The sequence below is a fragment of the Sorex araneus genome, chromosome 5, assembly GCF_027595985.1.
Source record: "Sorex araneus isolate mSorAra2 chromosome 5, mSorAra2.pri, whole genome shotgun sequence".
Taxonomy (NCBI): domain Eukaryota; kingdom Metazoa; phylum Chordata; class Mammalia; order Eulipotyphla; family Soricidae; genus Sorex; species Sorex araneus.
The window spans coordinates 60,324,542-60,339,272 of record NC_073306.1 but is presented as its reverse complement, the minus strand read 5'-3'; the positions used below and the strand labels follow the sequence as shown (position 1 = coordinate 60,339,272).

Here is a 14,731-nt window from a genome sequence, read left to right as displayed (position 1 = left end):
AGAAAGTGTGACTGGGTCTGAGAATGGCTTCTTTGCTTCACCATATTCTGGATTCTGGACACTATTTTAGATGCCTGAATTTGGGGCCTAAGAGATAGTGTATTGGACAGGCTGCTTGCCTTGTTAGATACCAACTGGGTTCAACCCCTAAAACTCCATATAGTGCCCCAAACACTGCCAAGAGTGATCCAGTGTATAGAACCAGAAGTAATACCTGAGCACTGTTGGGTGTGGTCAAAAAACAAAGACAAAAAAGATCTAAAGTGTCTTTTTAGATCCACTACCTATATTTAGAGTCTCTGAGGCTAACACTACAATATTTTATGACACCAATATACTATCTGAGTAGATTTTAGAATACAATTCCACTAATTTATAGCTCTAAATGAATTAATTTGAATTATAATGGTCATGCAGTAAGGATCTACTTGGTCTGGTCCTAAAATGAAGCTATACAAAATTTCATATAGTAATTTAATTTATTTTTTATTTGATGTGAGAAATTAATGGATTAGTAAAGCAAAAACTTAAAGCCTGTAGTTGCAGTCATTCTCTCTCTCTGTAGCCAGCCTGCATAGGATATCAAATTATAATCAACATGTTGCCTAATGAACATAGATGATAATAAGAGAGATAAATAAATGACATATTCAATAACATCGAATTAAAATCAGCATTACATAATTTATGGCAAGTTTGCTATGAAATTATATAATCATAAAATTTATTATGAAGCTTTCCTCTGAATGATAGATGCATCACATCCATATCTATAGACTCACTCCAAATCAATTTAATTCATTGACTTTCCTCTTTCCGTGCATGCACTGACTAGCTTCTATGTCTCTGCTCTTTCCCTGAAAATTAACATATTCTTTGTTTAGATGTGTTAATATATTCAATCAGGTTTCTGTCAGGTTCTGTTTGCTGTATAATCTTTTTTGTCTTTAAAAGGTAATTTACCATATTTCTATTCTGATCTGTTACTTTCAGGATTTAAATCTCAGAGGGCAAGTCAATTTCCCTCAATTTCAATTTTTGCAGGTGAGGAGGGGGCATAGCCCATCCAAAAGACAATTTGATCAAAGGACAACTAATTATCTCATTGCTTAGTTATTCAAGTGATTATTTGGACCCTGTAAAAAAAATGAAAGAAAAATAGTCTCAAATAAAAGAATTTAATGAGTTTTTCTTCTCCCTAAAGTATTTTTAGGACACTCCCATTGAAATCCACATGTATAAGTTAGCCTCCACTATTCAAAAATATACAACATATTAGATTATAATCCTATTAATTTTTGTAACTGATTAATAAGATTCAGCAAACTTTGTAAAAAACTAATTCTATGCAAGACTGATTCAATCTTATATATACATATATACACATATATGCATCTATTTATCTGCTAAAAACTACATATAATCAACAATGTTCATTGGAAATTATTGATTTTTTCACTTTTTTTAATTTGGATAACCTTTCTTGTAGAAAAAGGATTCCCTTATGCATCCATCCATTCTTTTATTATTAAATAGCATCTCTGTGCCAAAAAAAACACATGATTTTCAAAATGTATGTTCACAGAAAGTCAAACAAAGCCCAATATCTAAAAAATACATAATATGTGGCTGATTTATACATGTTATCAGTCATATTATCACTAAGGTTAGACATGAATTTCTAAATGAATTGATATAGAAAACCTGACGATAGATGTGTGTTTTAGAGACAAAGAAGACCACAGAAAATTTTAGATGGGAAACAGTAAGAGTAAATTTCCATGACAGCAAAATTTTCTAGAGATGATTACAAAATTCTACTTAATTTTAATAAAGTAAAATCACAGATTGATTTTGACATGTTAAATCAAATGATCTAGTTGTTCGTGCTTAGGTCTATAGCCTATGAGAGATTGTTTAAAGGGCATTTTATCTAACCCTCGGAATTCTGGTTGAGGAAATTGATACCCAATATCCAGTCCTACATCGCCCTGAGAAATAGGGTCAAAATTCATAAAGAAGTCAGGTAACATGGTTATCCACTAAAATTGAATGCCTTTGTGATAGTATTTAAGATAACATACATTTGTAAGTGTAGTGTGTGCATGGTTTGTCTTAAACCCAAGAGAATTTAATGTGTTCATGTAATAATGTGCAGATGTATACATCTTTATGTTTATCATGAATCCTTTATGTTAAGGATTATGTTATAGTGCATAAAAAGGTATCTGAAATGCAATGTCTTAAACAAATGAATTTTTAAATTTATTTGTGTGTGTGTGTAATTGAAAGACTAGAGGTAAATCCATCATTGCAGCACCACAATGTTAAAATGATTTAAGTAATCTATCCATTCTACCTTACTTAGCATGTTCTGGCTGCTTACTTTTCATAAAATAGCAAATAGGGGGCCAGAGCCATAATATAGCAGGTAAGGCATCTGCTTTGCACGTTGTCCACCAAGATTCAATCCCTGGCATCCCATTTGGTCCCCAAGGCACTCCCACGAGTAATTTCTGAGTGCAGTCAGGAGTAACCCCTGGGCAGAGTTGTGTGTGACCCTAAAGGCAAAAAAAAAATACTAGTTAGTACTCTTACATTATAACTAAGTTCATAGAAAGAAAGGAAGAAAAGGAGAAAGTGGCAGTTTGATACTGGAAGCCTTGGTCCACTTTACTATCACTCTAGCCCAACTTGTATTTTTAATTATAAAATGTTTGACATGACAATGTGCTATAGGGAAGGCAAAAGATACCATTATTTTGTTTTCGGTTGAATCAACTTCTGTCCAAATGATCAACTTTTAAAAATCTGAACAGAACCAAGAAGAGATTACTTCTATTTTTTTTATTTAGCCATTTTCTTGATCTATGACTGAGTTTCTTAGTCCATAACTATAAAATTCATTCTCCTCCTTCATAAAATGGAGTGGAACTGAATAAATATAAATAGCTTTGAGACCTGTCATAAAATGAGTAGTATTCCCTGATCTTCTGAGTAACTGTGCACCTATACAAATATTGTTCAGAAAGAAGCAACTGAAAAAAAATTTAGTCAGTACCATAGATACTTAATGAGTATAATATTCAGAATGGTCTCCTGAGCATGCCAAAAGTGGCTCAAGAGCACTGATCCTGAAGCAACACTGAAGGGTGTGACCCCAAATAAAAGGTAGTCTTACACCCACTAAGAGGATATTTTCTCTCTTGTAACTCTTACACCTTTATCTTATAGAGATATTGAGTCAAAGGGCAGACACACAGAGATAGATAAAGCAGATTAGTCTGGCAAGCTTGCTGGTCTACACACTACACATCACAGCTCTGGATGTGATTGGTTCGTTAACAGATCGCTAGAGAAACCTTTACTAAATCTTTCAACCTTTCAAATTGCTATCAGGAAGCCATGGAAATTGATATCCCAGTGACCAAACTCCATTCCCCTTCTACCTAGCAGTTCTATCAGTTCTATAATCCTGACCTATTTGGGTATCACTTTAATAGAACACTGTTTTGTTTATATACAAAACTCTTTCAAGGTTTGGTATATCTGAGGTGAATGTGCTAACAAAGGTAAGTCGCTATTTTTATTTTTTATATGTCTATTTACATCAGTAAACTTCCAATTTCACTCTATAGCACTGGTATTCTTAACACACAAGAACTCATACTATATTAAATAAGCCTACAATATACCTAAGGGGAGGCAGTATTACCATGAGACTTCACACCTGGGAAGTGGAGGTTTCAGAAACACAAGTGGCTTCTGCAAAACAATTATCCCAGTACAAGAATTAGGACTCTGGAGGTTTCCTTTAGCCAGTCTCCTCTGGGAGCACTCTCTTCTGCAGTTTTCTCAGGAACCAAAAATTGCTTTTAAGATGATATTAACAAACCAGTATAAATAGCCATCTTTTTTCAAGTGTTCATTGATCACTCCTCCAGGGGTCTTTTTGAGGATATAGCAAAGCAGAAGCCAAGGTGCCATGTCTACTCATATATTAGTGTCTAGTACAATGATATGTGCAGTCAGGCATTTATTTCCAGTGTAGTTTCCATAGCAATGACTCAACCTCACAATAACTAAATATATTTACTAGGTTGCAGAAGAATTAAACACATAGAGATGTATTGAATGAACATATACTCTTAACCTGCTACTTAAAATTGCTGGACCTCACCATACATATGGAAATGTATGTATTTTCTAAGCCTCTATATTGGAACTCAGTGCTTAAAAAAGAGTTAACAGAGCATCAAATGCCTGCTAATTAGCAGCACTAGTATTGTAAATAGTGAAAAAAAGGAGTTACTGTGCTAGATACTGGGATTGAGTATTTTATTTCCTTTTTTGAATACTGAAAATAAATGCTTTACAAGCTCAGAGGCTTACCTCAAAGAAGCTTCTTGAAATAGCAATGGGATGCAGTGAGCTTTTTCTAAAGAGACCTTTGCGTTTCCACTTTTTTGTTGTTGTTGTTCAGGAAGACCAATCAGAATTTTTCAGAACTTCAAAAGTCTGCTCTCCATCTTAGCTTAGATGTGCTACATGTCATGAGCTTAATGGGTACTTTAAGTAGGTTTGATTAAGTAATGAAAGTCAGAAAGGTCACAAATGCTTAGATGGCTTGTTAGTTTTAAATGTTAATGAGCAGCCTGCAACAGAATTTAATAAAGCCTATTTAAACCTAAAAATTATTAGTGATGCAATATAAGAGAAAACCTGATCCCCAGAGTTAATTTAGAAAATTAACACTATGAAACAGGACCTAAGTACGACAGGAATTGGCAGTGAGAAAATGTGTCTGCCACTCCCATTCCAGTAATTGTATGGAAAATAGCTGTGATAAAGACAAGAGGAAAATGTTGTGCCCATTTATTTATTAAATATCAGTAAATTATATTTTTTCTTTATATTCCATTATTTTGTTTGTTTGTTTGTTTTCTTTTGTTTTTGTACTTGGACTACACACGAAAGTCCTCAGGACTTACTTCTGACTTTGTACTCAAGGATCACTTATGTTAGGGCTCACTTCTAGCTTTCTACTCAGGGATCACTTCTGTTGGGGCACAGGAGACCATATGGGGTGTCAGGGATTGAACCCTGGTCCACTGTATATAAGAGAAGCACTTTACTTGCTGCACTATGGTCCCAGCCCCAGATTATCTTTTTTATAATGTGTGGTATAAACAAATACCATACAAATACAGCATGAAACAACGCTGAAAGCTTTGGAGTAAGCCACTTGCATCATTCAAAATGCTTTAACTAATTCTCTAACCCTCATCATTCAGTTAAAACGTATAATTAGTTTGGTTAGTTTTCCTCTAGGGACTGCTATGATTTGTCTCGTAAAACATAACCATTATGCTTTTGTGTATTAAAGCAAAAGAGTGAATAGAGTAATACAGTGATATTCCAGAACTTTTCTCCTAAAACAAATAATAAGTATACCATATAAACAAAGTTTATAAGTATTATTAAGGAAATTTTTACTCCATAGCATAAAATTATTTGACCAGGCATTTATAATATAGAAAAGTATGGCATAAAGATTTCATATTGAACCTTGTAACTGAAAGGTACTTTTAACTACTGAATGGTAACTACAGATATCCTTCCAATTTATATATGTAGGTAATTTCCTTACTTGTAAAGCCATATTGGCTCAATATATTACTCAGGTTAATGTACCAAGTGCAGTAGAATAAAGGCATATTTATATATAGATCTACCTCCCACAATGAGCTATAATCTTAGGCAGGAAGACGAATATACAGTGTGCATGTTTGTGAAATTGGGGAACTAATGTTAACTATGTGCTACTTATCAAAGTTAAAACCATGAATAAAATATGTGCTACTTATCAAAGTTAAAACCATGAATAAAAATAAATCCAGAACTATAATAATAACAAATTAGGAACATCTTCCTGTGTAAAAGTCATAAAAATGACTAAAATTGTTCCCTCCCAGAACCCCTTTAAAACATGATCACCCCTTAGAAAATTCCTGTTTATGGTAACAGATTATGAATAAGACAGATAATATAGTAAAAATTATAACAGTTACATAAAGTAATTTGGTCCTCCAAAAAATGATCTCTCATAGAAATATTTCTATGCACTTTTCCAGGAAATTGAGGCATTAAGAGGTTAGTAATCAGTCAAAAGTCAGAGTTATAGTGTTACTATGAAAGGAGGACAGTGTTTTGTATACTATTTACTTGTACACTATTTTCACCATTGCTCCTTATTGCCTTAGTGCTTCAGCAATACGGATCAGGGTGGGAGAGGAGCTGGGATCACTGCATTGGGAAGCCACACTTGTGCCTGAACTACTCTTCAGATCCTTTGGAACGCTATTCAGGTTTCCCATTTACTACTCAATGAGGAAGAGAATCCCTCAAAGATTTAACTTCAAATGATTCTTTCTGACTCTTTTTCCCAGGAGATACACTGCATTTCTCTTGATGTAACCCACATAAAAGCCAAGTACCAGATATTTATTATCTCAACTTTTTATACTTAGTGAGGGCAGGAACCACTCAGCCCCAGTAAAGCTGGTCTTTTTAAATAAATGTGATTTTAAAAACTTTATCACAGTAACCTAGATCATTAACTTAAAATTTCCATGAAGATGTGTGAGAGTCATCAAATTATTCCAACAGTAATAATAGTAAATCCCTTTATTTCTTTCTAAAATGCACTTAGCCTCATGTAAACTGCTTACATACAAATTTTTATCTTTTTTTCAAGTTCAAGGTGTTTGAATTTACTTTCTCATGCCCTTTTCCCTTCCTCTAAGTTTCTTTCTTCCATCAATATATTATCTACAGTTTTTCTTTCTTAGTTCATTTTTAATGTGATACAATGTATTTATTTGTCTTAATTTCAAAATTTATACATTATTTTTGGAGGGTGGGGGTATTGGGATTGAACCTAGATCTCCTGTATGCAAGGTACGTGCTTTACAACTGAACTGCATCCTGGACCCCATATAACTTAAAAATAGATAATAAAGAATTCTTGCTCCCCAAATATATATATATAGACACATAGAGATAGATATAAATACATATATGTATATATACATATAAATAAATATAATTAGTATGACTTTACATACTACACTACGTTCACCATTGCTTCAGCATATTTAATAGTGAACTATATATACATTAAAATAAATTTACAGTATAATCATGATTCTTATGCTTTTATTTTGAGGTATTTTTTGCAAAATATATGGATCTTTTTACCACTTGGAAATGATTATCGCAGGACTAATTGCATACTAACTTCAATAAATCCTGACCAGGGGCTGGAGTGATAGGTAGGGCGTTTGACTTGCACGCAACCAACCTGGGTTCGAATCCCAGCATCTCATATGGTCCCCTGAGTACTGCCAGGAGTAATTCCTGAGTGCAAAGCCAGGAATAACCCCTGTGCATCGCTGGGTGTGACCCAAAAAGCAAAACAAAAAATATATTAAATAGATAAATAAATACATCCTGACCAATAATAAACAGGTTACCTATTTTTCTGAGTCTGCTTATTTGGAGTATGTGACTAATCTCTATGCTTCTGCAGCATTCATGAAAACAGCACTATACCTGCTTCCTCAGACTTTCTCCTTAATCAGACATAGCCCCAGTTTGATGCTGTTTGCTGCCTGTATCAACCTTGTTCTTCCAGTTGGTTCCCTATTCTCATTCCATGACTCCCCATTTACATGATTTTTACCTGCTTCCCCTTGTAAAATCCTGGAGACAAATAAGGACCATATGACCCTATGTTGAGAAACACTGATCTAAACAGTCTCTAGATGAATCAATTATACTCTAAACATTGTGCGTAAATGATTCACTAATTGCTCATTAGACTCTGATGTCTTAGGGTTCTCCCGTGTAACATCTATATTGTCTGTCAAGAAAGCATGAAGAGACCCTATAGTCTGCCTGCTTCATAAACAGGTTAATAAAATAATTCCAACAATCATCAAGTCAATAATAACTGAAAATAAACAGAAGTACCTTTCTCTTGCATGAATGGGTAAAATGAAAATGTTATCATTATATAAATCTTTGAAAATATGTATTCTGTATAAAAGATATACTTTATCATGAGCTGAACAATGACAACAATTACAATGTGAAATCTAAAAGGAATGATATAAAACTGAATTCCTACAGATATCCATTATATGGAAATCAGGCAATGTAGAACAATTGTCTAGTTTACCTAAATATCATTCTAGGTACAAAGAAAATAGAAAAGCAGAAAATAACACTGATGATTAGATTAAAGTATAAGTAATAGCAAATGCTTATCAGCTCCTCTACTATTTCTGCCTTATACTAGAAACATTATTTTTAGAATAGGCTTCCCTCAAATCATTTTTATAGCAGCCAGATACAACATTTATAGCAAAATCTATTAAAATATACCTTTGAAGCTGTAGAAAATAATTTAATATTTAATAAATTTTATCTCAAGCAGATGTTTTTGTAACACTATGGAAGTAGAAATGAGATAGGAGAAAAAACGCAAAAAGCTACAAAAATAACGTTAGTCTAAATAAATTTTCTCTAAATAAAACTGAGAGGGTTTTTTTCCACATAGTGCAATTTTTTCTCCAGGAATCAGAAGGCTGTTTCTCTATAGATTCCTCATGCTTAATCCACATCAGTGCCAGATTAAAAGGTTTTAAGAGAAAGTGCATTGATTATTGTGCATTTACATTTTTTTAATGTAGTGGGTTATCTCTGTATATATAATGCTGTCTTTCTTTCTCTCTCTCCATATATGTTGTAGAAAGAAAGAAAGAGAGGATAAATCGCAGGTTTAACAATGGGCAGTTGTATTATATAATTAATTAATGGGTTTTCAGAAACACAATGTGGAGTTTTCTCCTGTTGGCAGAACTAGAAATTAAAACCAGCTAATGCATATATTGCATGTATTTTGAAATTAGGGCTCACATACCCTGGCAAGAAGGCAAATGCAATTTGTTGATTCCTCAAAATTTATCTTTCACATTACCTTCCTATTTTCTAAACCACTTCCTAAGGCTTATGACTATTCTTTGACAATGTCAAAGAATCACGAATCACAAATCATGAAATACCCTTTAATTGTCGATTTCTCGAGCGGTCTCAGTAACCTCTCCATTCGTCCTTTCCCTGATATCTTAGAAGTCTCTCTCCACTAGGCCCTCTCAATGATGTCGCTCTGGAGGGAGGCTCTTTCAGGGTCAGGGGAATGAGATCCAGCTTGTTACTGGATTTTGCATATGAATAAACCATTGGAAATTTGCAAGGCTCTCCCATGTGGGCAGGAAACTCTCAGAAGCTTGCCAGTTTCTCCCAGAGGGAGAAGTAGGCTATAAGATATCTTCTGGGAGCTTGCTTTTAAGTCTCTGGGTGTTGGCAGTTGATGGAAATACACACACCTGGGTTCCTCTGCCAGTACCTTCATGCATGAGGCCTGTCTGAACATGTGGAGAGGGGCCTCGAGCATGGCTGTGGCTAGGTTCTGGTGTTTTTCGGCCACCCGGAGCTCTGCTCGGGGTGGGGAGGGAAGCTGGAGCCCATCCCCTCCAAGGGGCCCCGGGGAAGACAGCCAGGCGTGCAGGCAAGAGACTCTCGCCTCGCACTATGTCGAAGAATAGTGTCACAAAACAAAAAATAATGGATTAGTGTCACTAAACAAGTAATAATGGTGTTTTCCTTGTTTCTCCTTAACATGAACAAATTATTCCCCATTCTGGCCACTATCTGTCCCCTCTATTCTTCATCTGTCTCCTTCTCTGTAAATATTCTATGAACTTTCTTTCATCTTTAATCTTACTAATTAATTAATTGGGTGACTCTAATTGTGGAGAAAAGGGAATATATTTATATTCTGTTATGTAAGAGAGAGAAGAACTACTGAATATTTTGAATTCTTAAAACCCAAAAAGGAAAGAATAGGAAAGAAACCAAGAATATGTTTCAAAGTTCATATATGCATGATGAAGTTATCTCTGTAGGCCACATCCAGCAGTGAGTGGTCAGGATTCACTCAGAGTAGTGCTCGGGGACCTTATACAGTGCTAGGGCTCAGACTGGGGTCAGTGGTATGGAAGGAAAGTGCTTCAACTCTCCAGTTCTCTTGAATACATTTTTATTTACTTTGCAGGACATTGTTTTTTTGTTTATCATCTTCTGTCATTTTGTTCTTTTCTTTGGAAGTGAGTTACATAAATTTTATAGTCTCAGTTATGCAATATACTTTTATCTGGTATACCATTACCAAATGGTAATTTAATATCTGCAGACATTATATGAGACAATCAAGTAAGTAAACAATTAGTTAAAATCCGTCCTTCTCTGTTGTTCCATTTAAAATTAAAATAAAATAAGAGGGCTGGAGTGATAGTACAGCAGGTACGGCGTTTGCTTTGCACATGGCCAACCCGGGTTCAATTTCCAGCATCCCATATGGTCCCCCGAGCATTGCCAGGAGTAATTCCTGAGTGCATAGCCAGGAGTCAGCCCGGAGCATCGCCAGGTGTGACCCAAAAAAGCAAAATAATAATAATAATAATAATAATAATAATAATAATAATAATAATAAATTAGAATAAAGTAAGAGTACACATATTACGGCCCACAGATCAAATCCATCCACTACTATTTTTGTGTGGTCAAGGAACTAATTATGACTTCTATCTTTTGAAGAAATTATCAAAGTAAACAGGATATTTCATGACTGTAAAAATCATATAAAATTAACACCCAAATGTGCATCCATTAGCATTTTTTGACACAAAGTGTTGCATATTTGCTTACATATTGTTTATATGACTGCTTACAGATAGAGCTAAGAAGAAGATGAAGCTAAGCACACCAATTGGAACCCTAAAGCACAAAATTTCTTATCTTACCCTTTGCAGACAAATTGTGCTGACCCCAAACATATGCCCATAACATACCAACAAATGTACTGAGTTTTACTAGTTTTAATTAGTTTTATTAGTTTTACTAGTGACATCTACATCCAAACTTAACTATCCGGAGATAGAATGCCCATTTCACAGACCACTATTCTTATAGGATTTAAGGAGAGTTTGCATAGATGAACACCTCCATAGCAAATTATCAAAAATATAATAATGGGGCCTGGTAATAGTACAGCAGGCAAGGCACTTGCATTGTGTTGCACACCACTGACTGGACCCATATGGCCTTCAAGTCCACCAGAAATTATCCCTGATCCCTGTGTATAAAGCCAGAAATAAGCCCTGAAGACTAAGAACTCCTCCAAAAAAAGCATTAATTAATTTTTAAGTATGTAAAGTTTTAATACTCAACTGTTTCTTTGTGCATCAATTTCTATATTCATATAACAGGAAATATAAAATATTGTCTTACACATTTTTCTAATGACAGAAAACAAAAAGTCACATACTTTGAAAAATTAAATATTGTTTCACTTATATGTGACACATAAACAAAAGTAACAATTAAGTAACAATTAAGCTAAATAAAACAAATAAACCTTTACTTTATATAAAATGATCCTCTAATTGGGTTACCAAACTAGTGATTACCATAATTTAAGAGGGAACACAGTGAGTAAATTAGATTAAAGAGGATTGTATGGTCCAAGTGGGAACATGAACTTTCACAAGGAGCTTCATATCATATAGTAACTGTCATTAGTTTATGATGCACATTTGAAATATATAATGAAATATATAATCATATAATATATAATATATAATGTTTCATCATATATTCAATATATTTTGAAACATTTTTCAGAGTTAAACAAAAGCCACTCCAATAACTAACAGGACAAGATATTGCTAGAAAGCCATTCACAAAAAATATCTGTATGTATTACACCTATTATAATCAATGATCACAAACAGGGTGGTTTAAGACAACAATAAACAATTCATTTTCTCAAAATTTTAGAGATAAGCCCAAAATCAAGATGATGTCTGTGTTGTTCTCTTCTAGGTGATCTGAGAGGGACTCTTTTTGATGCCTCACTTCTAGCTTCTGGGGATTTCTAGAAGTCCTTGGGCTTCATGCATTCGCAGCCCCATCACTCCATCTCTCCCTTCATTAGCCTTTTTCTCTAGGTGCCAAACACCATGTTAAATCATGACATATATTTTTCTGTTTTCACGTATATGTGAACACATCATCAGAAAGATACTATCAAAATGTATGTCTTTCCATTAAAAACATTTTAGTTACATAATCTGTTTAGAACATCACTCCTACCCAGTGTTACTAATAACTTTATTTATTCCAATCTAATCTATCCTCTCATAATGTTCTTTCTCTGACATTATCTTGGATTTCCACTTGCTTCAGCATATTTATTTTATGTTTTTCCCTTGCCCCGAGCTTATGCACTCTTTCTTTCTTCTGCTTTCTGTACCTGGTGAAGAAATAGAAGACTCAGCTGGGACTCTGGAGTTTTGTGTTTGCATGCCAATACTTGTTGCTCTGTCCTATTTAGAAGTCCTGTATTCTTGATGAGGAAATATGCTCTGCAGAGACCAAGTACAATGTCGGCAATCATGGGGAGCGACACTTATTTTCCCTGCTAAGCAAATAGCTTATTACAGAAAAACACCAAGAACTGAGATAAAGTCTGTATACAAGAAATGACATGAATCATAAAAGTCTTAGTCAGGCTTAAACTATTGTGCATGTATACATAGAAACATGCGCAAGCACATAAACTCCAGCTGTTTATTTTTTTCTTTTCTTTTCTTTTCAATATGCCTTAATTCTCCACTAACCCCAAGCCAAGTATTAAGTCAAGTAAGATCACAGTGGGAATCTGATGCAACTCTCTCCGGATAGAATTCACAGAAAAGCTCAAAGTAGTAGAAGCATGGCTTTCTCCCAGAACTATCAGAGTATTTTCTTTATGGCCATTTTAGCCTATGTGGTTACTTCTCAATAAACTATTCATTGACCTATATAAAGAAAGGATTTCAGTATTGGTCCTTCATTTGAGAAATCACTGTGTAAAATGTGCGTGCTTCTCTAATGATATTGGCAGGCAGGCTTAGCTTCCCTGTAGAGGTAGTATGATATATAGCAGAAATGGATGAAGCCCACTGATCAACAGAAAACCTAGGTTTTAAATACCACTCTTCAATAGGTGACCATTGTTTGGTCTCAAGGCATTGGATAGATTATCTCAAAATCCCTTTCTAGTCCTGAGTCAAAGATGTTATGATCTCTGAGTTCCAGATTTAGCCCTGTAAAATTAATTAAAGTCTACAATTCCACGTGTTATCTGTGGTTTTGGCAATTTTAAGAAACTGTTGGTATCCAGAAATGTTAAACCATAATTATTAATGAAAAGTGTCATTATTTCTTTGAAATTTAGAGGATAATTTTGGAACCAAGGATATAATATAGTGGGTAAAGCACTTGTCTTATGCCCCGTGACCACTGTTTGATCTTGGCAACACATATATTCCCCTGAGCATCACCTAGAGTGATTCTTGAGCACAGAATCAAGAGTAAACTCTAAGCTACATAGAATATGGAGAGAGAGAGAGAGAGAAAGAGAGAGAAATAAAGAATTTGATAGACTTTTTGTTTTATTTAACTAGATTGTATTTTTATATTTTTGACTGCTGACAAGGAGAAGGAAATAAGAGAAAGATTAAGAAGTGTATTAGGTTTTGAATTGTGGAGAATTAAGAAATCAAAAAAATATAGAAAATGAATTGTTTTTTTTCTGTTTTCTGAGCAAAAGAAAAAATAACCATAAAAGACATGGTAAGGAAAATATATGAGTAGATACGAGTTATCATGTATATGATCTTGCCAAATTCATAAAACCTAGGTTCCTGACCATTAAATTTCAGAAACAAAATATCTAAGTGTGTGGAGTATTAGATATCATGGCATAAATACATTTCTGAATAAGGAACTCTATTCTTTCTAGAAAAGTGATTTTCAAGCTTAAAGTTTATGCAAGCCCCCAGTGAATCTTGTAAAAATGTGAATCTTACAAAATCCAGGTTGTTTCAGTAGATCTGAATTGTGGTCTTTATCTTTTTATTTTCAGTAAGTGCCCATGTAATATCAAAGTCTTGAGTAGCAAAGGTAGGGTTTATAGTGAAGTACTTTTGCCCTTTTGCCTTTCATCTTTTTGCTCAAAATTAAAACACATGTTTACTTAGACATGAAAGATCAGAGGGTTTTCCTCTGCTTTGTTTTGTTTTCTGATCGGTATGCTTGTTATGTATCAATGTCATCTATCACCTATACTCAGGACAAAGGACACCAACAGTGTATCATTTTCAAGTCATCTCACGTCAACCTGCTTGGACAAGTCTCCGAACTTTCCGTCAGCACGATTCTCTTAGCCACCACTCTCAGTTTGCAAAAACTAAAAATTACTGATGAAAGTCATCGTCTTCCGGTATACTAGAAAGACAATGTTCCCAGTAAAATCTGCTTGTTTTCAAACTTTCATCTATCAAGAAAATATAATACAATAACAAATAATGTTCTGATCCACTTTTCTTTTAGACTCGTGGCATTGCCATTTTTACACTCATTTTTCCATGTGAGAGCAAAAGGCCTTAGCAACCATTTACTTGCTTTTTGAGTTCTTTCAGTAAATAATAGAAGATAATTTACTCTCCCTCTGTATGATTGGAGCATATTTAAAATTATCCATTTTAGCTTGGTCTGTAAT

The 14,731-nt window shown here is 34.2% G+C and overlaps 1 protein-coding gene across 1 annotated transcript in view; it reads left to right on the top strand.

Moving 5' to 3' along the window:
- Positions 1-14,731, top strand: part of NEGR1 (neuronal growth regulator 1) — an 889,928-nt gene that overhangs the window by 723,375 nt on the left and 151,822 nt on the right. The window lies entirely within an intron of this gene.